This window comes from Ictidomys tridecemlineatus, chromosome 2 (genome assembly GCF_052094955.1).
Source record: "Ictidomys tridecemlineatus isolate mIctTri1 chromosome 2, mIctTri1.hap1, whole genome shotgun sequence".
NCBI lineage: Eukaryota > Metazoa > Chordata > Mammalia > Rodentia > Sciuridae > Ictidomys > Ictidomys tridecemlineatus.
In genome coordinates, this window is record NC_135478.1 from 105,819,418 (window position 1) to 105,843,575 (window position 24,158).

At 55.8% G+C, this 24,158-nt stretch overlaps 1 long non-coding RNA gene across 5 annotated transcripts in view; it reads right to left on the bottom strand.

The window, feature by feature from the left end:
* Positions 1–24,158, bottom strand: part of LOC120892052 (uncharacterized) — a 69,138-nt gene that overhangs the window by 39,694 nt on the left and 5,286 nt on the right. For 2 of the 5 annotated variants that reach the window (XR_013434917.1, XR_013434915.1), the window contains exons 2-5: positions 15,703–15,848; positions 15,060–15,195; positions 12,589–12,970; positions 10,254–10,437 (exon numbers count right to left, since the gene is read on the bottom strand). This is a non-coding gene — a long non-coding RNA (uncharacterized LOC120892052). Of the gene's footprint in view, positions 1–10,229; positions 10,438–12,588; positions 12,971–13,384; positions 15,037–15,059; positions 15,196–15,702; positions 15,849–24,158 lie in introns of those variants that run through there. The other 3 variants (XR_013434918.1, XR_013434916.1, XR_005736718.2) reach the window with 3 other exon arrangements.

The window sequence follows — 24,158 nt, forward strand, 5'->3', positions numbered from 1 at the left end:
CTGTGGAGAAGGCAGGGATTCGCCTGACTGTGGTTCCCAGATTGGAAACTGCACTGCCAACCTACCCAGAACACCTACCATGCATCCCAAACCTGTGTGCACAGGCACTGCTGTCACCATGGACAGGGACAAGTGTGTGTCTTAAGTGAACACTGACTGGAAGCTCTCGCAGCAGGGGCGGGGCTTCTGCAGCTCTAGACTTGCACTTAGAAAATTTAAAGATCCTTCCCAACTTGCCTCCAGGCCAAATGGCCCAGGGAGAGGAGCTACTGAGGGACTGCCCCTTGCCCCTCCCACTCCACCCACCCTTCAAAGGCCACACATTCTTAAAGACACCCCCACCCCAGATGGTTTCTGGCTGCCTGGATATACCCCCACTAGTCCCAGTGACTTTTCAGGCATGCAGCCAGACGTGGCTCCCATGGCAACCCTGTGCACAAGTAAACTTTTAATTACCCCACGCCACCCCAGGAGCTCTCGGGCCATCTCCGTGCTCCCTTTTAGTGCAAATACAACTCTGGATCCCGTGGGCGGGCTTGCTTTTTAAAACCTCTGGGTGTTCAAAGCAGGCTGATCAGGAGGCCTCATCTCTAAGTGCCTTAATGGAGAGTTTGCATCTTGCGTGTTTCAAAGTCCCCCAAAGAGAACCTTTCATATTCAAGAGCAAAGTAACCAAATTCAAAACTTTTATTAATAATGTAAAAGGCTTGTGCGACACAGAAGCTAGAAAAATGCAAAGAAATCAGAGGAGACTTTGCTTTATCAAAGAGCAGGAGGAATGAAGGCGGTGCTGGGTTCTGGGGCAGGGCGGGAGCATGCTGCTGGGGCGCAGGTCAGTGGCTCCCCCAACACAGGTTCCGGCAGGACCTGACACTCAGGACCACACACTTGGCCCTGGGCACCCGTGTGGGTTTTACACAAATGCTTCTGGGTGCTGGTTTCCAATCCTGGGGCAGGGTGGCTGCCGTTCCCCAGTGTGGCCCTGGGCTTACACCCCAAGAAACCACCCCAGGTGCTGACCCCTGAAGCAGCCCTCGGGTCTTAGCCTGGCGGCTGGCTGAGAGCTCAGTCCAGTGCCCCTCTAGCTTCAGCCTCAGCTTTCACTGGATGGGAAAATGCAAGGCCTTTGATTCTACAGGGTATTCTCCCAGGTACAGCTCAGCTCGTGACCAGTTACCTTAGATTGCTTTCCACTTTTATCATAATCTGATCACTAATCATTTAAATTTCAAAGATTTTTTAAAAGTCTTTGCAAATAAAAGGTAAAAAAAGAAACACGTAACACCCACAAAATACCCAACTTGATAATTCTGTTGTACACTTTATTTCGTTTTCCCAACTGAAGACAGTAACATTGTGTTTTGAATCTGGTACTACAGCATTAGTCATAAGAAATTCCTCACTTTGGTCTTTTTTGAAGAATATCTAATTTCAGTGGGTACTAGATGACCGGCTGAGTTAGGGCTGCTGGCAGAGGCCCTGTCCTCTGCTCCTGTGTTGCCAAGCAGGACGGTGGAAGCCAGTTCAGATCTTGGCACCTTTATTTTTGACTTTTGATTAAAGTGTGTCACACAGAGATGTGTAGAGATTGTGAATGTGCCATTCCTCAGAGGTCTCCTTGAAGCCCTGCATCCGCAGACCCATAGCCACGCCCAGACAGAGCGCTCCTCTAGCCCTGCCAGGCTGCCCAGCACCCAGACCACCATGCCCACAAGGTCACCTCTGGCATCCTCCCCCAGCATGGACGTCAGCAGAGCCTCCCAGTGTGCTTCCCAGCTCCCCTGCCTGCACAGGAGAGAGCCCCGCACCAGCCCTGGCCACAGGAGTGCAGGCCGACCCCTCCCAAGGGGGCTTCCTGCAGACCCTGGGTGTAGCAGCCCCGTCCCGGTGTTTACTGCTACCTCTGGGATGAACCTGTGTGGTTGTTCTAATAGTGAAAAACCAAAACCAAACACCACCAGCCCTATCTACAACACCCTGAAACAAAAACCCCTGGAGAGATCATTTGGGAACAGCAGAGCACTGTGGTGGGGACAGCAAGAGCCAGGCTGAACTGTGGGCATTGGAGGCAGAGGCCAGGAGGTCCACTCAGAGGCCACCTGCGCCCCAGGCTGGGTGTCCTTATGCAGGTGCTGGACTGCTGACAACCCTTCCCTCACCTCTCACTTTCTCTGGATCTCTGTCTGAGCTGATAGGAGCGGCTCCCCATGGATTCCATAGCCTCACATCTCCTGCTCACTTCTGCTCCGAGGTCGCTGACTTTCACTAGCGTCTTTCTCACCCCAGAATCCCATGGGGAGCTGGCACCACCTCTGGCCTCCTGGCCGCCTCTCTCAGGTCATTCTCGCACCTTCCCAGGCTTACACAACCTGCATTATAGAAGTGCTGGTTGGACGCCCCGGCTTCTCGCCCGGGGCCAGTGGGTCTAAAGGATTGGACTGGGCTTTGGAGAAGTCGGGACGAGCCCTCCTCTGGATCATGTGGGAGGGCTTGGCACCTCCTGGCTCCCTGTGGTGGACACTGAGTTCTCCTGGGTTAGCTGTGCCTACTAGGGGTCCCCACCAGCTCCTGCTTTTCTCTTCCCAGAATGCTGCGGGAAGTGTGGCCAAGCCCACCCACACTGGGCTTGGGGACAGATAGGGGCTGGCTCCGAGGCACCTCCTGCAGGGGACTGTCCTCAGAGCCAGGGCAGAGAGGCCAAGGTGACCTCACAGCTGTGTTTTGGTGAACACAGGGAGTCCCAGATGCAGCTAAGCACTGAGGGGAGCTACCCGTTCCCTGAGACTCCTTCCTCGAAGCCAGGTGGCTGAGCAAAGGCCATAGGCATCAGCATTGTCAGGGGCACAGAGGAAACCAGGACCCCCTAAGCTGGGACCCTGCTGCAACCTTTGCCCATGACTGACCTTGGGAGAGTCCCTCACTTCCACGGCCACTTCTGGGGTGGCCAAGCGAGGACTGCAAGGCTGCCTGCCTGCGTGAAAAGCACCTTTGATGATTGATTAGCTAATGCTTGGAAACAGCTCCGGCACCAGAAGCCAGATCCCCAGAAAGCGCTAAGCGGTGTTATTAAGGGATCAAACAGGAAGGCCTTTGTGCGGGACGCCAAGAGGATTTCGTTACATTATGAAACTTGCTTTGATAAACTGCCTGGAGGTGCCATCTGTGACATGCTTAATGTTTTCCCCCCACTTCCCTGAGCTTATTGAATTATTTGTACACAATTTATTTTACTTGCATAGGGCATTAAATTGCTCTGAGACCTTGAGATATTTTACAGCTGATTCAAGGCATCTGGATGCTGTCAGGAGTTTCTGATGGATTCTGTCTTTAGATAAAATGGGGCAGGGGCGTTCAGGGGTGACCGTGGCACATAAGGTAGCTTTCAGTGGTTCAATGTGGGCCAGCTACTGAATTGCTTCTGTGCAGCAGATGAAGGCGTCAGACACATTTAATCATCTCTGTGCTTTCACCAGGAACACTGAAGTTCCTACTATGGAAAATTTAAAATAGATTCCAAAGAGAGAAGAACACCACAAATCCTGTGTGTCCATGACACAGCTCTGCGGCCACCAAGGCAGGCATAGCCTCTGACCTCTGCCCGCTGACGCCATCAAGCCAGGTTACTTTGAACCAATTCCAGACGCTGTAGCATTGCATTTATGAACAGGAAATTTATTTTTAGTAGCACAAGTACTGCAGCCACTTCCACCTAGGACAAGCCTGTCAGTGCTGTTGGGGACCAAGCTGCTGGTTGCCCTGGTGGCTGCTGGAGAAGGGCCAGCCATAGCCTGAGGGTAGACTGTCGACCCTCCCAGGTGCCTCTGCCCTCCATGCTCACCTGAGGGGAGAGAGTCCCCTGACACTGGGCCAGACCACCTCAATCCTGGGGGAGCGAGCACAGGTGGCATTCCTGGCTCTGAATGACATCAAAGAGGTGGCGAGTCGCAGGTCCCCCTGCAGGAGTGTGCTGGTGTGTGCACGTCCTGTTGGCCACCTCTCTGCAGGAGAAGGCTGCCGGGCAGAGAGGTGTCTATTTTCATAAAGAAGACCAAACACACCTACACGGATCTGACACTTCTTGCCTGTGTTGGCACCCAGTCCTATTTAAACACATACATGCCTCAAACATCTCCACAAAATACAAGCAAAGGAAGTGGCACCCAGTTGCTTCTGAGGAGGGTCTGGCTGGGCTGGTAAGAGAGGATGGAGCTCTCACTGTGCATTCCTTGGTGCAGGTGGATCTTGTACCAGTGCAGGTAGTCCCTTTTCCAAGAGGTGATTTGTTTAGTCCTGCTGCCAGCAGCCTGCTCCAGACCCCCTGTCACCATGGCCACACCTGCAGCTCAGGCCTCCACAGGAGCACTCTGGCCCCCGACATGCTCCAGTGCTGCTACAGCATATGCACAAAGGTCTCAGCAAGTGGCTACTCTATCTCCTGACTACCCATGAGTTGGAGGGCAGGGCTGATGGCACACTTCTATGAGGGGACAGACAGAGACTTGGATATATTCACCTCACCAAACACCAAAGAGTGTGGCCAGTGCTACAACTCAATCCCTGGCCATGCGGTAGGTGACAGCTGGTGGTTCCCTCCCGTGAGAGAAGCAGTGAGATGCCCCTTCCCCTGAATATGAGCCGGCATTGGTGACTGGCTTGGCAGCACAGGCAGACAAGAAATCCACAGCTTTACCTAGGCCTCTTGCTTGGCCACCAGGGCCATGGAGCTCAGCAGAGAGGCCTGTGCAGGGAGCCTCTAACAGCAGCCCAGTTGAGCTCCCGACCAGCAGGCACTGCCAGCACACGTCCCAATGAGGGTGTCAGGGTGGATCCCCCAGGGTCGGGATCAGCAGACAATGCTGCACAAAGCTGAGAGGGGCCAGCCCTACCAGTCCCACCATGCTGTGGGTGCTTGGAAAAAACTAATGACTGCTGTCACTTGGTGCCACCAAGTTCTGCAGTAGGTTGTTATTGAATGATAGATAACCGGAAGACTCTCTGCACACAGGATACTCCTACCCAGCTGCTCACAACGACCCTCTTCATTCTGAGGGTGAGTGGGTACTACCATGTGGGATTGGGCCACATGCAGCCTCCCCAACAGGCATTCCCACAAACACCATAAGGTAGGCATTGCCCTGTGAGTCCAGCTCCAGAGTGGACCATGCTGGGCTCCTGGACACAGCTGTCACAAAGACGCCCCACCCCAAGACCCCAGCAGATGTCCCTGGTAGCACTGTGGTTGGAGGGGGCTGCTTCTTCTGCTGCCCCCGCACAGGCAGAGCTCTGGCCACGCTGTCCAGAGCAGCTGTGCCTCTGCCCTAGCTGGACCTGCAGAGAGCTCCCTCCCGCTCCCCACAAGCCCTGCTGAGCTCCATCCCCCACGCTGACGCTGACCCGCAGCTTCTCCCCCTGTGAGAGGCTGGCAGCTTCAAAGAACCCAGCATGGCTGGGCTGCCTCCCCGAACCTCCCAGGCCAGGGAGAGCGGGCTCACCTACTGGGCTGGCCCACAGGTCAGGGCAGCCCTCAAGCCGCCTGCCGGGGGCTGCTGACCCGAAGCAGAAGCCCCGGGAGGGCCTTGGCCCTGCTTCCACCCCGCTGGCACCTCAGGGCTATGCGGAGGGGCAGGAGCCCCAGAGGTCTAAGACTGCGCTATGGGAAGCCAGGAGGCCAGGCGCTTCCTCTCTGAAGTCCACCGCAGTCCACTGGAAACTGAAGTGGGGAACAGGAGGGGGGGCTTCACACCCATCATGCTTTACTCCCCTGAACTGAGGACGGGCAGGGCTTTGAACCACTTCGGCCAACACAGGGCATCAGGGTTTCTCCAGAACTGGTCCTTACTGAGAAGGTGGTGCCAGTCTGGGGACAGGAGCCACCGGCTGTGTGTGACCTGATTACAGAGCGTTAGCCCCCCAGGAACGCCACCCACCCCATGTCCCGCTCAGTGGCACTGCGCTGGGGATAAGGCAGCCATGAATCTGCTTAGGAAGTCCCGACCCCAGGAGGCCAGGGCAAGCAGCCTGGCCCTGGGGATCTTCTCCTGCTCTGTCCAGGGCAACCTCCTCTAGACAGGGGTCTTTTCTTGCATGAGGCTGGTGGCAGGTTCCCCAACCAGGAAGGGGAGGGAGGGGCTCTGAACCAGCCCAGCCAGGGGTCTTGGTCTCCAGGCTACAGGGAACTTTCCAGAAGGGCTGGGGCACTGCTGGCCTCAGGCAGAGCGCAGTGGGGGGCTGCGGCAGGCCTTCCCCTGCATCAGCCACAGAGGGATTCCCAGGGGGCTGCTGGCACGTCTGGGTACAGCACTGAGGGCCAGGCCCTCCACAAGCCTCACGAGCCCCAGGACGGTGGCGTTGCCACCCCGGGCCTTTGCTCACCTGGCGGGTGTGTCTTCTGTTTCCCAAGCCCCCTCAGATCTAGCCAGGGGCTTTCCCTTTTGGGAGGGAGGTGTGGGCACTGCAGAAGCCTCCGCCCCGTGAAGCCGTACCCTGTGGGCACCCTGACGAGACCACCCTTGCAGACAGTGTCCCCTGAAAACAGGCCCTGTGGCGACCCAGGACTGCCCAGGCTGGGGCAGACACCGGCTCCCCGGCCACCAGCCTTGGCCCGGACATCCACGGCTGTCCCAACCAAGGCCATGGAATCACCTGGGGGCAGGTTCCCACAGAAGGAAGTGTCCCCTTTCTGGCGGGCTATAGCCCTGAGGTTTTGAGTCCATAGTCCCCATCCTAGTACTGAGGAGCCAGGATCACGTGGCCTTGCATGGCACAGGGGACTTTGCAGGTGGCTAAGTGCGGATGGGAGATTTTCTTGGACTCTGTCATCATGGAAGCAGGAGGTCAGTGTGGCTCGAGGAAGGGGTCATACCAGGACCCCAGAGGAACCTGCCCTGCCTCCAGGTTCATTCCAGCTGAGAAGGAAGTATGCCTAAAATGGAATACCTAAAATGGCATGCACTGTGTGGTTGTTTTTGCAGTAGACAGGAGACACTGGTCCAGAGAGCAACCTCCTCCCCTGGTCATGATACTGGTCAGAAGCTGGGCGTGGAGGTCCTGCCTTCTGTGGAAAGTGGGCAGTGGGTTCTGCCGCTGGACTCTGCAGATGGGAACCACTGTGCGGGGAACCCAGACCCTGTGCCAGGCCACCCAGACAGAAGCCCATGCATACTGTGTGCCCACATGCTGCCCACAACCTGCTTCTCACTCGTCCTCACAGTCCTGCCCGGCGACTCCAGCAGCACCCCTAGACATGCCACCCGCAGCGCTGATGGAGAGGGCGCCAGGCGGGGGAGACAAATCCAGCCCTTGAGGGTGAAGCCCGAGGAAAGTCCCCGGCCCCAGCACCCGTACCTCCCTTTGATTGTTTTTTTTTTTTTTTTTTGAAAAGTTTCTTCACCACAGTTTCCGGATACATCATCCTGGCAGCTCCCACGGCAAGTTTTGGCAAAAACCAGTGTCTTATTCCTCACTTGGCGGGAGGAAATGAGAGCAATCGCCCCAGATGCACAAAGGAATCAACCCCCCAAGGCAGCTGAGGAGGAGGTGAGGGGATGAGAGGAATTCCAGGCTGCTGACAAACTGCTTCTCATTTTCACGTAAAAAGTCACAAGACAGAACCTGCCATCCCGTGACTGCAGGGAGCGCAGGCCAGGGCTCAGAATGTGGCCAAAGGCTCCTGGCCTGAGGGGCTCCCAAGCCAACCCTCCACGTGGCTCTTAGGCCCTGCAGTCCACTCAGGAGGGACACGTGGGTATCCTTCACCCCAGAGAAGCACTGCTCATAAGATGCGTGTGGAGAACAGGCTGCGCCCGCCCCGGGGACTCCATGGTGACAGAGCAGCTGTTCTCAGGCTGGGCCTGACCTTACTCATGCAATTTTGTGAAGGAGAAGTTTTCCATGAGCGACTCCATCTTAGTCTTTACCCATGAACCACCACCACCTAGAGGCCCAGCCCCACCACAAGGCACCAGCTGATAAATGCCTTATTCATGCCCAGGAACACCTGGACATTTGGGGATCCCAAATTATTTCAGAAGCATCAGCAGCAGAAGCTTATTTACCTCACCAGATGAAACCCCTCACCTGAGACCCTTGAAAGGAGGAGCCTCCCAAGGTGGGCATGGCAGCACCCTGAGCCTGTCACCTAGTCATTCATCACAACCTTGCCCAGGAAAATTTTCACAGAGAGGAACCTCCAACTCTATCCCTGAGCTCCAGCTCAGAGTGGCTTCTCCTACACTTGACAACACGTGCCACAGCACCCATTCCCCACTGACCACCAGCCTTGGCCTGGACATCCACAGCTGCCCCAACCAAAGCCATGGAATCACCTGGGGGCAGGTTCCCACTGAAGGAAGTGTCCCCTTTCTGGCGGGCTATTGTCCTCTGACACTGGTGTCCATCCAGACCCTGGCCTTGACAACTCTGCAGAATGGGGTCTTGAAACCTTTCTCTGCTACCTACAGTGACTCCCTGACTTGCCATGGACTCCGATTCTGCCTGAGCTCTCAGCCCAGCATCTGCAGCCCTGCGGCCCTTTCCCCCTTTTTTAGTCTCTCTGTGACCCATTTATCTGTCATCATGTCAAGTATGGTGTGTGACTTGAATGTTATAGATACTAAACTGAGACTAGAAGGAAACAGAAGAACTAGTGATCACTTGGGTGAAGGCACCAGGGGACCCACAGGTACTTGTGGAGAACTGTGACTAATGAAGGTGATGGCGCTTGTGAAACAACTGTGGTTCCCACACCCTCTGTGAGAGGACTGTGTTGACGGATGGCTCCTCACGACAGTCGGGCCCAGGACCCCCAGCCTTCCTCTCTCAAACCCCGGCCCTGCCATGTTCTGTCTCTGCAGTGCCGTCTCAGATGTGCCTCCTCCCTGGCACCTATGGACCTGGGAGCCCAGCCCAGAATAAGTTACCACTGACCTCAGCCCTGGAGCCTGGGACAAGCGGGTCACACAGGGCAGGACCTGATACTGCAGCTGTTCCTGAGGCACGACGCTATTCTCAGGGCACAGGGGCCTGCTGGGTGGCCTGGGCCTCTGCAGGCTGCAGATGCCTCTTGGGACCTGTCTTGGGTTCACCAGCCGGTCCCACAGTCAGCAGGGAGAATGGGAACAGGTTTCCCCAAACCTGGGTGAACCCAGTCCCCCTTGGGGATGGGGTGAGAAAGAAGGTCTGCAGAGGGCCCCCGAACCCAGAGCTGTTCTGATCTCCCTCCTTACACGTGATGTCTGTGCAGCAGCCCAGTGCCAGGGATGGACAGATGGACACAGATGCAGTGTGTCCAGTCATGGGAAGAAACTAAGGACAGTTCATGCAGAAGGCAGTGAACTTCCAGAGTATGAAGGAAAGGCCACTCGTTCTGCAGCTTCCTCTGCATGGAGTCCACAGCCAAGGAACTTTCCTGAGCCCCAGGCCAGGAAGGCAGCAGAGGAGCCCACCGCTGAGCACGTGGGCTGCAGGTCCACAGAACTGGTTCTATGCTCACCTATTTCACCTCCACCTTAAAACAGAAGAAAACCTCTAACTTAATAAATCTATATAACAGTCCGTATTCCAAGGAACACCTTCGGAAAACACCATGGGGAGGCAACTGACTGATGGGGCCAAACTGGAGAGTGGAGAGCTTCTGCCCAAAGTAGAAATATCTCAGCTTGGGCATCAATGAGTAGGGTCTGCTTGCAAAACTGGACCGGACTTTGTGACCACAGCCTTTGTGGTCATACGTTAAACAAAGGGACAGAGAGTTATAAATCAGAGTTTTATCTGAATGGGGATAATAAGACCCCAAATTCTGACACGAGTCTATTAAGATAGAATTCTGCAGCCGCCTTTCCCAGTGGGACATGGTTGAGGGGCATTCAGTCTGCTCCAACCCAGAGGAGGCACAGCTGGCCGCCCAGGAGATTGGCGGCCATGGAAAATAACTTGGGGAATAAGCCGGCTCTCCAAACACAGCCAAACCACACAAGAGGGCTCCCTGTGTGTTTTCACAGTGCACCTCTGGGTATCTGGAATTGAGTGGTAGAGGAAAGAACTATCATTAATAATAATAACCTCAATAATAATAACTTCAATCACCATGACAGTGCCCCCACCAGGTACTGTCATGTGTGTCCTCTCCTGTCACCGCTGTGGGTCTGCCTCTACACATCAGGACAAATCCGAGTGCCTACTCTTTATGCTGTCATAAATAGCAAATTAAGGCTCAACTACAAACACTCCACTTTGTAACAGGAAGTTCAACTCACGTTTATTGGCAAGCTTTCACGACACCTGGGTCCAGGTTCACCATGCCAGCAGAGCCATCCCTTATACTCAAATAACATTGTGCTTCCATAATGATCCCCTTGCACTGGGCCAGGTGAAGGTCACTCAGTAGTCTGAAGAAGTCTGCAAAGTTGTTGAGGAGTCTGGGCTCTTGAGCTTGAGTAACTGGAGAAATATGCAAAATGAATACGATGACGGACCATCATGGAAAAGAATCTAACTCTAACTTGGTCCAGAGAAGGCCATTTCTACCTTACTCTCCAAGCTGAGCTTAAAAACATCTACTGAAGGTAGAAACGAGAGCAGGGGAAGCAGGGTGGGTGAGAACCAGGAGATAAGACAGAACAGGGAGGAGACCCTCCCTGGCCCTCAGGGGATCAGAGCTGAGCCTGAGTCTGTCTGGGTGCTTAGAAGAACTCCCAGAGGCTGGGTGGCCGGAAAGAACAGACCTATCTGCACGGTGTTGGAGGCTGGGGAGTCTCAGACCAGGCTGGATTGGTGTCTGCTGAGGGCTCACTTTCATAATTGGCACCTTGTCACTGAGTCCTTGCCAGGTGGAAGGGGCAAGGCCGCTCTCTGCAGTCCTTTTCACAAGGGCATCAATTCCACCCAGGTGGCTCCACCCTCAGGACTTTATCACCTCCCCAAGTCCCTACCTCCTGGGACCCCCACCTTAGGATGATGATTTCAACATGCAGGGTTTGAGGGACACAGACATTCTGACCATAGTACTGTATCCTCTGCAGACCTGGATGAGATCATGAAGAGCCCCCTGGGCAGAAGGGCACCTGGGCAGAGCTCCTGACCAGCCTCACCCAGGACAGTTCATCTTGGATGGGAAACACCCATGGAGAAGTGCAGAGTGGCCTGTGTCTGTCACCAGGACCTACACTTTCTGCACCTATGCGGTTCCAGGCACAGGGCAAAGGGCTGTGGCACCTTCCCCTCTCCTCCCACAGCCCCAGGGAGCAAGTGAGATGGTCACTTCGTCTGGCCGAGGAGAAAACAGAGGCCCAAACAGGTGAACTGTGAGCCCAGATCAGACGTGGCGGGGGGGGGGGGGGTGCACCATGGCCATCGTGGGTGCTCTGTGGGAGGCCAACTCTTACAGGTGACTGAATTACACTCCCCAGCTGGGTGCTGAGGTGCTCAGTCACAGAAATGGGTGTGCCTTGCTACAACCCCATGGGTGAAGCTATGCTCACCTGTTCCTTTGTAATATAACCCCTTGTCCTGTTTAGGATAGAATCTTCCATGGAAGTGCCTTGTGTGTGTCCCTTCCTCTTACTGTGTCCTTGGATGTGGCCTACCCAGGTGTCAGTCAACCTGCTGACAGTGGACATCATGAAGATAGACTCAGCCCCCTGAAACCTGACCCCTTGACTCATTTGAATAGCTTCTCCTCAATAAAAGGGGTCAGCGCGTGCTCTCTCTCTCTTTCTGCGGACCCTTAAGGTCAGAGGAGCCGTCACAGCAATCCCAAAGAAAAAGGTATTTGTGTCTCTTGTGTGGTTATTTCGTGCAGCCCAGTTAGCCCAGTTTAACTAGAGTGACCCCTGAGCCTTTTAGTCGCAAGAACAGAAACTCGGCAGTGCGCAACAACAGGCCTGTGGGAGGGTGCCCGCCTGTCCAGGGCTCCTCCAGGGATCATTGTGCATGTGAATCTTTGGACTCCAGCATGCAGATTCTAAACTAGAATTAGTCTTCACTAATGCTATGCCACAATCTTTGTATTTTAACATCTCTCAAACTGGGGTGTCCTGTCATGGTTTAGTTTGGGGTGACATGGAATAAAGGAATAGAGGGGTCTCAGACTCAGTGAGAAGTGAGAGTCCAAGTTCCTAGAACCAATACTCTCCCTTTGACAGCCAGCTCCAGGTATGCTGCTGTTGCTACTGGGGTTATAAAGGAAGGCCAGACACAGTGGCACACACCTGTAATCCCAGAAGCTTGGGAGGCTGAGGCAGGAGGATCCTGAGTTCAAAGCCAACCTCAGCAAGAGGGAGGCCCTAAGCAACTCAGTGAGAACCTGTCTAAATAAAATACAAACAGGGCTGGGGAAGTGGCTCAGTGGTTGAGTGCCCTTGAGTCAATCCCCAATACACTTCCAAAAAAAAAAAAAAAATGAAAAGTCCCAGCAACTCCTGACTTACTACATGCACATGCACACACACACACATGTCACACATACATCTATGTAACACCTCAGGTGCAGATTATCTGTTGATGTGAACAAATGACCACCAAATTCAGCAGCTTAGAACAAGCATTGTCCCATCTTGCCCTTCTAGCTCCTGCTGGAGGGGCAGGACTCACCTTTGGGAAGGTCTTTTCTGCAGGGCAAGTGGTCTCTCTCACATCTGGGAGGAGAAGGCTGGGAGGTGGCTCTGCTAGGATCACAGGTCCCGTGCCTCACAGGTGACCTCTCTGCCATGCTGGCCTCAGAGGGGACATCCTCTGTGGGGTCCGAAGCTGTGAAAGCAGAGCTCAGTCTTGGAGCTGCCAGCCTGGACATGCTGGCCTTGGGAGTTGCAGAGAGCATCACCTCTGGGCATCTCGGGTCTCTTCCTCCTTCACAAGTTGGGCTGGGCCTGGCTGGCTGGGCAGTCGCTGGACACCTGCTGTCTGTGGAACACTGTCCTCAGACCAGACCAGAGAAAGCATCCTGTTGTCCTTGGGGCTGTGACACTGCAGTGGACTGGGATGGAGGCAGACAAGGGGCTCTGGTTTTGGCTGCCACCAGGAGCTCAAGGCCACCAGGAGCAGGCAAGCACTTGGGAGGGGGGGGGGAGTCAGTGTGGGACCTCCACAAGGCCAACACTTGCATCGAGCTTTCTTGAATATTACTTTTTACCAACAGGCTAAGAGCTCTCCACCAATGGCACAGTACACACAGCAGACGCCTGCTGATTAATCCCAGCACTGCAGCAGGCAGGTAGCCATCCTCCTTCCCGAAGCCCTGGAAGCGGCGCTGTCTCCCCACCCAGTGCTCTGCACCCTGACCTACAGGCTGGCCCACCCAGCCATGGGTCAGGCCACAGAATCGCTTTAAGGTGGAGAGCCACTCCCAGCGGAGACCACCAAGAGAGGCAAGGACAGAGATGGGACCAACCGGGTGTTTCTGAGGCTGGAGGACGGGGTGAGGTCAGGGCTGCCTGGCGCCTATGGAGGCTGCGAGGCCAGCAAGCCCAGCAAGGCGCACGAAGTGGCCCCTAAGCTCGGCAGGCACGCGTGCGGGCAGGGCCGCTGCCTGCGGCGCCTCGAGGTGGCACCCGTGGCGGTGAGGAGGGCAACCCTCGGGGCCAGGCTCCTGTGGGAGGGGGCAGGGGGTGTTCTCCGCCCTGGGTCCCTTGACCCAACTCCGAAAGAAACAGCGTCCTCCTCACCCGAAAGAATCAAGGCCTCTCCCGATGGCTATTGGCCAGGATTGGGTCACGTGTCCATCCCTGAACCAATCACTGTGACCCAGAAAGTACAGCGCTCTGATTGGCCAGGCCTGGCACACGTGACCATCCTTGCAGCTAGTGATAGAAATCGGCAGGAAAGAAATTTCCTCCAGACATTTAGAATCCTATTGCTGGAAGACTGGAAAAGGACTCCAGGGTCAGAGGGCGCTCCTGCCACAAGAGTAATGGAAGAGCATTTCTCTTCAGAGGCCAGTGCTCCAGCGCCCTGGGCCCTGCTGCTTAGTGCCCTCCTGAGACCTGGACTTCTGGCTCCCTGGGTCGGGGCGCAAGCTCTCTACCCTCCAGACTCCATGCTGGGGCTGTCCTCTTGGAACCCCTTCTGATTGCTCTCTGTCCTGCTGGGACTGGGAACATTGGCTCTTGTGTTTGTTTTCCTAGAGTTTGCAAACCCGGGTCTTGGCCTTAAACCAGGGAAATAATCAGCTTTTTCCATCTGCCCACTGCCATCCCCACTGGCTGCTGGAAAGGCCCTGAAACACAGTGGGTAGGGCCTCTGAAGGGTAGGGGATGGGGGTCCCAGGCAAGGCTCGCAGCTAGTGAGGCTGGCCCCCTCACCCCTTGGCACCCACCTCCACAGTCAGTTCCGACTGTCACTCAGGCCAAATCCCTCCTTCTTGTGATGGGTGACTAACACTCACCAGCCACCCTGGGGCCTTATTCAGATGCCCAGAATTGGCTCCAAAGGTGCAGAACCCTGAGGGACTCAGAGCCAGGGCCCAGCCCCCAAGCCATCTTTCCCAGAGCTCAAAGGCACCACCCCCATCTTCAGGTCAGATCCCACAGAACTGAGGGCCACAGGCACACCAGGGGACATGGTCCTTCAGTGCAAAGCAGAAAGTGACTCATGTCGGATTCTGCTGAGGGGACATAGCCCTGGCACAGCCCATGACAACACTCCTGACCAATTCATTTGGCAAGAGCATGAAAGTCCAAAGAGGACTGAGTCCAAGTTTCCTCCTCTTTTAAAAATAAAATAAAACAGAAAGAAAACACATGGTGGCATGAGGAGGACCAAAGCTCTGACCACACCCAGGCCCTGTGTTCACTGGAAGGGGGCACCACAGGGCGGCTGTGCCTGGTCTGCCCACCCCTGCTTCTTGGCCTCCCTGCCTCTCACCAAGAGCATGGGATCTGGCACACCGCAGGGTTCAGCCCCTGCACTAGGAAAGGAAGCACGGCAACTTGATGTAAGAAGATGACCATCTTACGATGTCCATGGGCTCCCTGTGGGCAAGGAGTTGGACAGGGCATGGCCAGGTTGGATTGTCACCAGAGTGACTCAGTGGCTGGCAGCTGGATCCCATGGAGGTTCTGACTCACGTGTCTGGTGGTTGCTGTTGACTTTCTGTGGGCTGGGCCCTAGCTGGCTGTGGACCATAACACCTTCCTGTGGCCTCTCCACGTGAGCTGGCTTGGGCTTCCTCACAGCAGGGCGAGAGGATTCCAGGACGAGCACCTGCCCAGGAGGAAGCTGCTTCACTGTTTTTGCCTTATCCTCAGACGCCTGGCAATATCACTTCCTTCAGGCACCAGCCCCCTCAAATTCAAGGACCACAAGCCCCTCCTCTTGACAGGAGGGTCGCACTTGGAAAAGCATGTGAGGGGAGTGGTGGTGTGGCAGCTATTTTGTGACATTCACTTGCCTCAGAAGAGAGTAGATGAGACCCAGATAGGACCTGAAATCAAAGCACCTGTGGGGAGACCGGCTCCACCCCATGGAAGGTTTTCTACAGTCGCTTTCTGCATAATGGGCGTCAGTGAACGCAGACAGGTCGACCTCAGACTCAGGATCGGAACAAAGCTACCTTTCTGGAGGACACGGCAGGCCAGTGTGGTGCCATGGGGAAAAGAGGAGCAGGAGCAGCTCAGCAGCATTGCAGCTCTGCCCACAGACAATGTCATCGTGGAAACTAGACAAGGTCGGGGGAGGGGGTCTGTATTATTTTGTATGATCTGAAATTACCTCCAGATTTTCCTACGAGAAGAATGTGGAGTCAAGCTTGTGGGATTTCGATCTCTGCTCTGCCACCGACCAGCTGAGGCCCACAATGTCATCTCTCTATGCCTCCACCAAGTCCTTCCAGCCACGAGGAAACACATGCATGGTCCCTGAAGATCAGAACGTGGACATTTTTGAGGTCCATTATTCTATGCATGATAGAAAGTTCCAGAACCCTCAGTTTCCTTGTTATTATGAGTCAGAAAAAAAGCAAAACGACATTCCCCAGTTCACCCTGCCTAGGAGTACTCAGCCCACCAGAAGCTCTGAGTTCCTTTTGGTTACCAAGATACATGAGCAGGGTTGCCTCACTCCTGGTCCAGCTTCCGTGAGAAAAGCCCCAGCTCTCTGTTGCACCAACTGGCTGCCACGCAAGGCCTGGACCCTCTCCCATCTCTGTCCCAGAGTGGAGGCAGCCGTCACTTATCAGCATGTGTTTCCTTTTCTAAGTGTCTCCTGATGGTGAAGACAGGCTTGCGCCTCCTCTCGGGCTGAATATGAAGAGGGGCCATTGAGGGCCCAGGGCATTCCCTGACATCTGCTTCCAGCTGGGCCAGACAGATGTCATGGCCCAGGACCCATCTTTCTTGCCGCCTGAACCTGGGCTCCTTATCCATTAGAACAAGAAGCTGCTTTTGTCACCCCTGGGATGAGACGTGGTTGAGTGTTGTGAGCTGAACTCTGTGCCTTGGTTGAAGTCCTAAAACAGGCCCGCAGGGCATGACTTTGGAGAGAAGTCATTGCAGACATTGTTGGGAGGCGCTTGTGCCAATCACAAGAGAAGTGAGGGAGACACAGGGAGAGGCCAATGCAGGCAGCGACAGGAGCGATGGGAGCGCCACCGCAGCCAGATGAGGAAGAGGCGAAAGGAGCTCCTTCCAAAGCTTCAGAAAGAGCTGACCCTGCCCACACTTCCCGACTGTCCTCTGCACACTGTGAGAGGGCACTTCTGTCTTAGGCCAGCTACTGGGTGGTGGTTTGTACAGCAGCCCAAGAAAACTAATTCATTTGGCAAGTAAAATTAGGGAGATTTCTCTACCTGACCAAAAAGGATCCTTAGCTCTGAAGGGACACTGTGCATTTGCCTCAAAATGGACCTGGTGTGAACAGCACTGCTCAGCCCTCTTCCATTTCCATAAAGCCTTTGGGCCCTTCTGCTAAGTCAGATGCACAAAATCTCCTGCTGGCAGAGATCTACAGGCAGCTAGGAGCAGCTCACCAGGAGCAAGGTGCCTGCCGCAAGTCCCTGAAGGGCCACCCTTGGGTGTCAGCAGGTGAAGAGTCTATGAGCCAGGGAACAGCTGTGCCTGGAGAGAGCCTCCCAGTGTGGAACCTGTGACCTCCCAGGTAGGGCTGGCAGCCGAGTAGTGACAGTGACCTGACACGGGGCAGCAGTGTTCAAAATATGCAGTTATACCTTGAAGAAATGCAATGTTCGATCTTAGCCTGGCCTCCTGGCACACAGCAAGCCATTCCCGAGAGCCTACCGGCACACCCGCTCTGAAAACCAGCTTTCCTTGGGCCAGGTGCCAGGCCCAGGACAATGCAGAACCCGGGGACAGAGGTGTTTTCTGTGGGTGACTCACATGCTTCACAGCCCCGGCCATTAGTCATCAGAGGTGTAGAGTAGGTAAGCCATTGGCAGGCCCAGGCACCAGGAGATGTACGGGGTCTGAGATGTACGGGGTACAGTCCTGGGGTGGTGCTGGGTGGGAGACAGGACCTGTGAGGGTCTTGGAGAAACAGGGCTTGCTGGACGCTTGGTGCCCAGCCATCCACTCTGCTCTGACCTCTCCCAGAGTGGGCATGAAAGTGGGGAGTAGACAGAAGGGCAAGCTGCAGAGCTTGCTGCAGGGCGGATGCACCCTGCCACCTGGATAGCTGTGTTTGAGGGGTTCCTCCTGCCCAGAGCTCCGCTTCAGAACCTAGTGTGGCTGATCAAGGAGGAAAAGAAGTTTAAACATGTTTCTGATTTACCCTGAGCAGTCACCCTCATCACTGTCATTTACCAAAGGCTCCTAGTGCTGGACACCATGCTGGGCACTCACACAGAGTGACTTGCTGATCCGAACTGCCACCTTCCTGTCAGGCAGGGCTCTCCAGAACGACCACCAGGGTGGACATGCAGGCGATGCAGTGTGTGTGGAGACGTATAGACGTGCAGGTGGGCAGGTGGGGACGTGGACAGGCAGATGATCCTAGGTCAGTAGAGAGGGAAATAGAGATACAGGGAAGTCACAGATATGTCGACAGATAGGTAGCTATCAGGACCAATAGATGACGGGTAGGTAGAAAGAGAGGTGCATCGAGAAATGATGAATAGATAGGCAGGTAGATATGGATGGGCGATTGGTACTAGATATGTAGGTAAATTGTAGGTAGATGTGTAGACAGAAATGTGGATAGAAAGACAGCTATGCAGATACGTGGACAGATATGTGGATAGGCACATAGATTGATAGCTAACAGATCGTGTGTAGATGGGTAGGTAGATGATAGATGATGGATGGTTGACAGATGGACAGATGTTGGCCTGTTGGGGGACCTGGCGCCCCCTGGTGCATGCAGGCTTTCAGTGTGGCAGCCTTTCTCCTCGGACACCTGGCTTTTCCCTGGAAAGACTGTCCATCCCACCTCCTTCACTTGCCAACCTGATTGCATCTGGAATAGGCTGAATGGCAGCCGGAGGCCAGGGTATGCTCACCCTACAGCACCGCAGCTGGCCAAGTGGGCGCACAGCTCTCCTCGTGCTCTGGTCATGAGGTGAGAGGGTGGAAAGGCTGTCCAGCTTGCCCAGGTTGTGAAGCTGGGAGCAGATCACGCAGCAGAGTGCAGAGCGATGGGAACGAGTGCTAGCTGCTGTTCATCTAGCCTTGGGGCTGGTTCCAAATGTCAGAGGGACACTGGCTGCAATGGAGACGGGTGACCCCATCCTGAGCCTCTGCGGCCGAGCAGGCCCCAGGGTCCAGCACCACTGACATCCCTGGCCCTCTTGAGTAGTGCCTCCACGTGGGCAGCAGTACCAGCCCTGCACCTCTGGCGCTTCCCAGCCCTATCCCAGCATTCAGACCACCCAGAAAGCCCTTCTGGGCCCATCCACCACGCCTGACCCAGCCCAGGGTAACCGACAGGTGCAGAAAGGGAAATCTTCCACAAACAGCCTCGTAATCCTCATGAGAAGGAACAGCAAGAAAACACCTGTCCCTGCACTTCGACCCCACATCAGGGCCTCTTCATGAAAATGGAGGCAGGAGCCTTCAGAGCAGAGCCCTCCATGTCCTCTGCAGCCTTCTCCAGGTGCAGACGGGAATGGGAGAATGTCAGGTCCTCCCTCCAGGGAAACCTTAAAGCCTGCAAAGCATCAGCTACAGATGGAAAGGAAGGACTCTCTGCAGGCAGGGGGAGCGCTCCCACAAGACTCCAGACACACCTAGAGGGAGGAGCTGCAGGTCAGAGGCCTGGCTGAGGCCTGTCACAGATGAGCCTGTGGTGGTGGGGGGGGGGGGAGCTTCTGGCACACTGTACTGTGTACCTTTGGGTAAGTGTCTCCACCTCTCTGTTCCACCTCACAGCACCTCTGGAAACCTGTCCATCCAGATGGAACTGTGGTGGTGTGGAACCCACCCTCTCCCACATCCTGAGCCCAACCCAAAACTGGACAAACAGCCGTCTGCATTCCGCACCCTAGCCCTGGACTTGGAATGAGGATTTTTTGGGTGTGCAACAAGCCAGAACCGACAGTCAACCTCCTGCTCCATGACCAGGAGCCCCAGCAGCCCCGCGTCACAGGGGAACAAAACCCAAACCAAAGCTAGACGGCTTTCCTAAGACGTCCCGTGATGAGGACAACAGAAAATGAAACTAAGAAGCCCCCCCAAAAAAAGTCATTGGAAATTATCCAAATGTCCAATAACAGGGGCCCATTAGGGTCTATGACGCACCCGGGGACGTTGAGGGCCACCACAGGCACCTCCTTACAGAGCTTTCCAGGCAGCAGAGTCCCACGACTCCCGAGGTGAAGAGCTAGCAGGCGGTGGCAAGCGCACCTGCTGTACCCACTTCAGTCTGCCTGCCTGTGTCTGGCGTCTCCTGCTTCCCTCTGATGAGATGAGCACACATGTCCCCTGTGGTCAGAGGAAGGTGAGTGCCCGGAGCCTCGGAGCCTCGTCTGTGCCTGCTGACCCAGGAGACCCGGAGCAGGACCCCTGAGAAGCGCTCACGTCATCAGACGCCCATGCAGAGGTCCACAGTGCAGGGGCCAGAGGTGACAGACCTGTAACAGCCTCCCTGGGCACCCTTGGTCCAGCTCCTGCTGGCATCCTCAGACCCTCAGTGTGACCAGGTGACCTGGTGACCGTGGCTGGTGCCCTGAAGCCTCTCACCAGTGAAGCCACTTCCACCTGCTGACGACCAGGCAGCCCCAGGCGTCAGAGGTGGGGAAGCCGTCCACTCCTTCCTGGGCACACATGGGCCCCCAAGGACCCTGAGAGCCCAGCTCATGGTCCCCAAGGAGACAGAGCCATTCAGGTCAGGGCATCTGTGAGGCCCAATGAGTGCTCACGTGCTCAGCCACTGCTCACACCACCCTTGCTCCTGCTGCCCGCAGCTGCCACAGAAGGCCAGACCCTGCCTGACTCTCCAACAACTCCTCCTGCCCCTGGGAGCCCAGCAAGTGACAGGCAGCCCTGGAGATGTCACACAGGCTGCTCCCACCCTGACCTGAGCGGAAGTTTAGCAGCTCAGCCTCTCCGTCCTCAGTCTTCTGGGCCGTCAGATGGGCAGTGGTTCTGGGGTCCACCCCTTGGGGTCATAGGGCTGGGGGAGGTGGTGCTCAAGAGGAGAGCAGCCCAGCCCGGGGCCCTCGGAGCCAAGCTATTTGCGAACCAACTGACCGGGGCTGTGCTCACTGTGCCCATGCCCCACGGGCCATTGGTTCTGTGACTACCCAGCACAGGCCTGGCTCACAGAGATGCCAGCACCTCCAGAAGGACCAGGAAAGAAAGGCACTTGTCTGTGCCTTGGAACCACTGCCCTGCCCAGCCACCTGCGGCAGGTCCTGTTTCTGCCCTCTGGCCTTGGTCTCAGCCTGCGGTCCTTGGAGTTCTCTGGATGGAGGCAGGGAAGCTGGCCAGCCTTCCTCTGTGGTGAGCGGGCTCTCCAGTCCCTTCTCTACTCCACCTGTTTGGGGCCACACTGGTCTCAGGCACAGGGACAGGGTTAGCTTCAGGACACCCCAGCCCCACAAGCTGTCCAGAAGGCTCTGGCAAAAGCAGGCCAGCAGCAGGCCAGCAGTGGAGGAAGAGGCCACCCTGGCGTCCCACTCTGCCCTCAAAAGCAGCAGTGCCCAGGGGACCTGCCAGGGCAGCCTGGGCTCCCGCTGGGGCTTCCTCCCCTCATAAGCAGACTCACCTGGACAGGCCCATCCCTCCCTGGAGGGAGCTGAGTGGCTCTGGGTCCACAGGACCCCATCTGGCCTCTGGCAATGCTGGGAGGACCCCTGCAGTGGGAGCCTCAAGGAGAGGGGCCCAGGGCAGAGCCCTGGACACTCCCAGATGGGCAGCACAGGGCCAGTGAGCATGAGGGCCCCGCATACAGAGTCCCTGGGCCTGGTGGGGGAGCTGCCAGGCCTCCTTCTTCCACTCCTCAGCTTCCTGGGGTGACACTCAGGCATGGCACATTCCCTGGGCCCATCAGAGCCAGGCAGGCCAGCTCCTCACAGGCAGGGCTGCTTCCAATACCTCGTGGCACACACCCTCAGCCAGGGGGCCGGCTGCTTTCCTCTGGGGCAGGAGGCAGGGCAGAGGGGGAGAACCCGGCTCCGGCTGCGGGAGGCGTCTTCCCAGGCTTGACATGAGCCATTAAGCCTCCGACTCCTGCAGTGTACATATAATTATGCTGGCTTCACGCACAAGGAGACCAAGGCAGCGGCCTTCTCAAGGTGGTGATGGGGTCCCCGCCCCAGTGACCTTGCCCTGGCACAAGACCACCTGCAGGGTGGCCCCGAATGACCTGAGAAGTTCCTACAGCCAGACCCTGGATCTGACATGGCCCTCTCTATGCGCAGAGGCCACGCAGGAGGAAACAGGGAGGACAGCAGCAAGACCAGGCAGAGCTGGGGGCAGAAGTCCAGCACGGGGCACCCCACTGGCCTGCAGCCAGGCCCTGGGCCAGATGTTGAGGTTTTTTAAGAACCCCATAGCTCTGGTTTTTATGTGGAACATGGGGCTGGTTTAAAGTTCCTGTTCCTTTAAAACACTGCACAAAGCAAAGAAAATGTGGGAGGAGAAACAAACCTGAGCCCCCGGTTTCTTAATTGGCACCATCCAGGAAAAATCCAAAGTGAGACTCAGGTGTGATTTGAAGTATTCTTGCTTTTTTGGAACTGGAGGTTGAACCCAGGGGCCCACAACTACTGAACTGCATCCCCAGCCCTTTTTGGTATTTTATTTAGAGACAGGGGCTCACTGAGATGCTTAGGGCCTAAGTTGCTGAGGCTGGCTTTGAACTCGAAATCCTCCTGACCCAGACTCCTGAGCCACTGAGATTACAGGCGTGTGTACCACACCTGGCCTTTTAAAAAACAAAGAGAAATATGTAAAAGAATGGTGATAACTACTTTATCTAACCCTATAATCCAAAATATAATTTTAATGCTTAACCAGGAAAAAAAAAAAAAAAGATTATTACAGAGCGCTGTCTCCAAAACCCAGGCACATCTCTGTAGTTCTGGCCGGTTTCAGATGCACAGGGGCCCTGGGGCTGCGGCCAGCTTGGTGGGGTGGCCCCTCAGACCCCAGCCCTCTGCACCTGTGCTCAGGCCACCCAGTCCCCAGTCTCCTCCGCAGCAGGAGGACGGTCCCAGTGAGCAGCCCTTTGTCTCCATGGCCTTTTGTCCTCCCCAGCCCTTCAAAGGTCACCACCCTCTCTCTCTTGCCTGAATGGTGGAGGCAGGCAATGGGCTACCAGGAAGCCACCACTTGGTAACCACAGGCTGTGGACAGAGCTTTTTGCTGGGGTCAGTTGCTGCTAGGAGGATGTGACTGAAACCAGAGCTAGGAGGTTGCAAAGAAACAGCCTGGTATCCACCTACTGAGACCCTGTAAGGGCACAGAGGCCCCTGCTCCAGCTCCAAGGTGGGGGCTGGAACCCAAGCCAGTGGGCAGGGACTTGGGAGTCAGGCCTCAGGTCCTCCGGCAGGGCACTGTCCTTTGCTGTTTGGGTGGCTTGTGTGTGTATCCACTGGGCCCCGGGAGTGGTCCACCCTTGGCAGCATATTTCACGAGGCTTCTGAGTGGCTCACAGGCTGCAAGGCCTTGGTGAGGCATGGCACATCCCATGCTTTGCACGCTTGACGTTCCACGTGGAAGGCGAAGCAGCGTGACTGCTGAGGACCCCCCTGTGTAGGCAGCGACCATGTCTTCTGCTCCCTCCTCCTGCTGCCTGAGGGGTCAGGTCTACATCGCCCCAGGATTTGCCCTTCCAGCAGTAGCAGCTCCTGGAGAGGAGGACTGCAGGAACTCAGGAGGCACTCGGGATGCCATCCTCGACCTGACTCTGTGGCCAAGCTTGTGGCCCCCACCTGCGGTGAGCAGCACACTCTCCCATCAGGGGCCAGAGCCTGGGTGTTGTCTGTGCTCTGACCTGGGTCACAGGGCCCAGAAGACCCTCAGAGCATCTTGCTCCAGGTCGCTGGTGGCCCTGGGCGGCCAGTTAGGTGAGCGCACCCATGAGAGGCCCTTTTGCACCCCTAAATGACGAGAACCAGAGTGACAACCTGGCCGACCAAGGTGATGGTATCCACCTGCACTTACCCTGCTTCACTCCCAGGGGCACAGGTCTCCAGCCGGCTGCCCTCTGTGCCCCTGGGGATTGGTTTAGCTCCAGTTGCTGCTGGACTCAAGCCTCCCAGAAGCCAGAGGGGGCCTGATGTAAAGGTTTCCTGGACTCTGCCACTCAGGTTTCTGTCCTACGTATCTTAACTTGGGTGGGCCCCTGTGAGGAATGTCAGTCCAGACCCCAATCTGGGCAGTGGATTCAAAACTTGCATTAATACCAAAATACATGACTATTTACTGATGCAGGGGATTGTGATGGCAACAGTGTTTTCCATAAAATTCCTTTCCTCCTCCTAGTAACACAGCCCCTCATCCTTCCTAGACATTCCACAGGGTGTGGATTAGGTTCAGTGCAGGTCCCCCTCACATGCACACACACCCCAACTCCAAGTTGCCAAGTTGTGGGGAAGGCTTGGAGAAGACACATGGAGAAAGCAGGCAGACGCTCACATGATGTCTGGATCCAGCCTTGCCTGATGCTTCACTCCTTATACTCCCAGACACAGTTTGAGTTCGGTTTTGTCACTTACTAACAAGATCCCTAACTAATACGTCAATAATATACAATAATAGAAGCAGAGACTA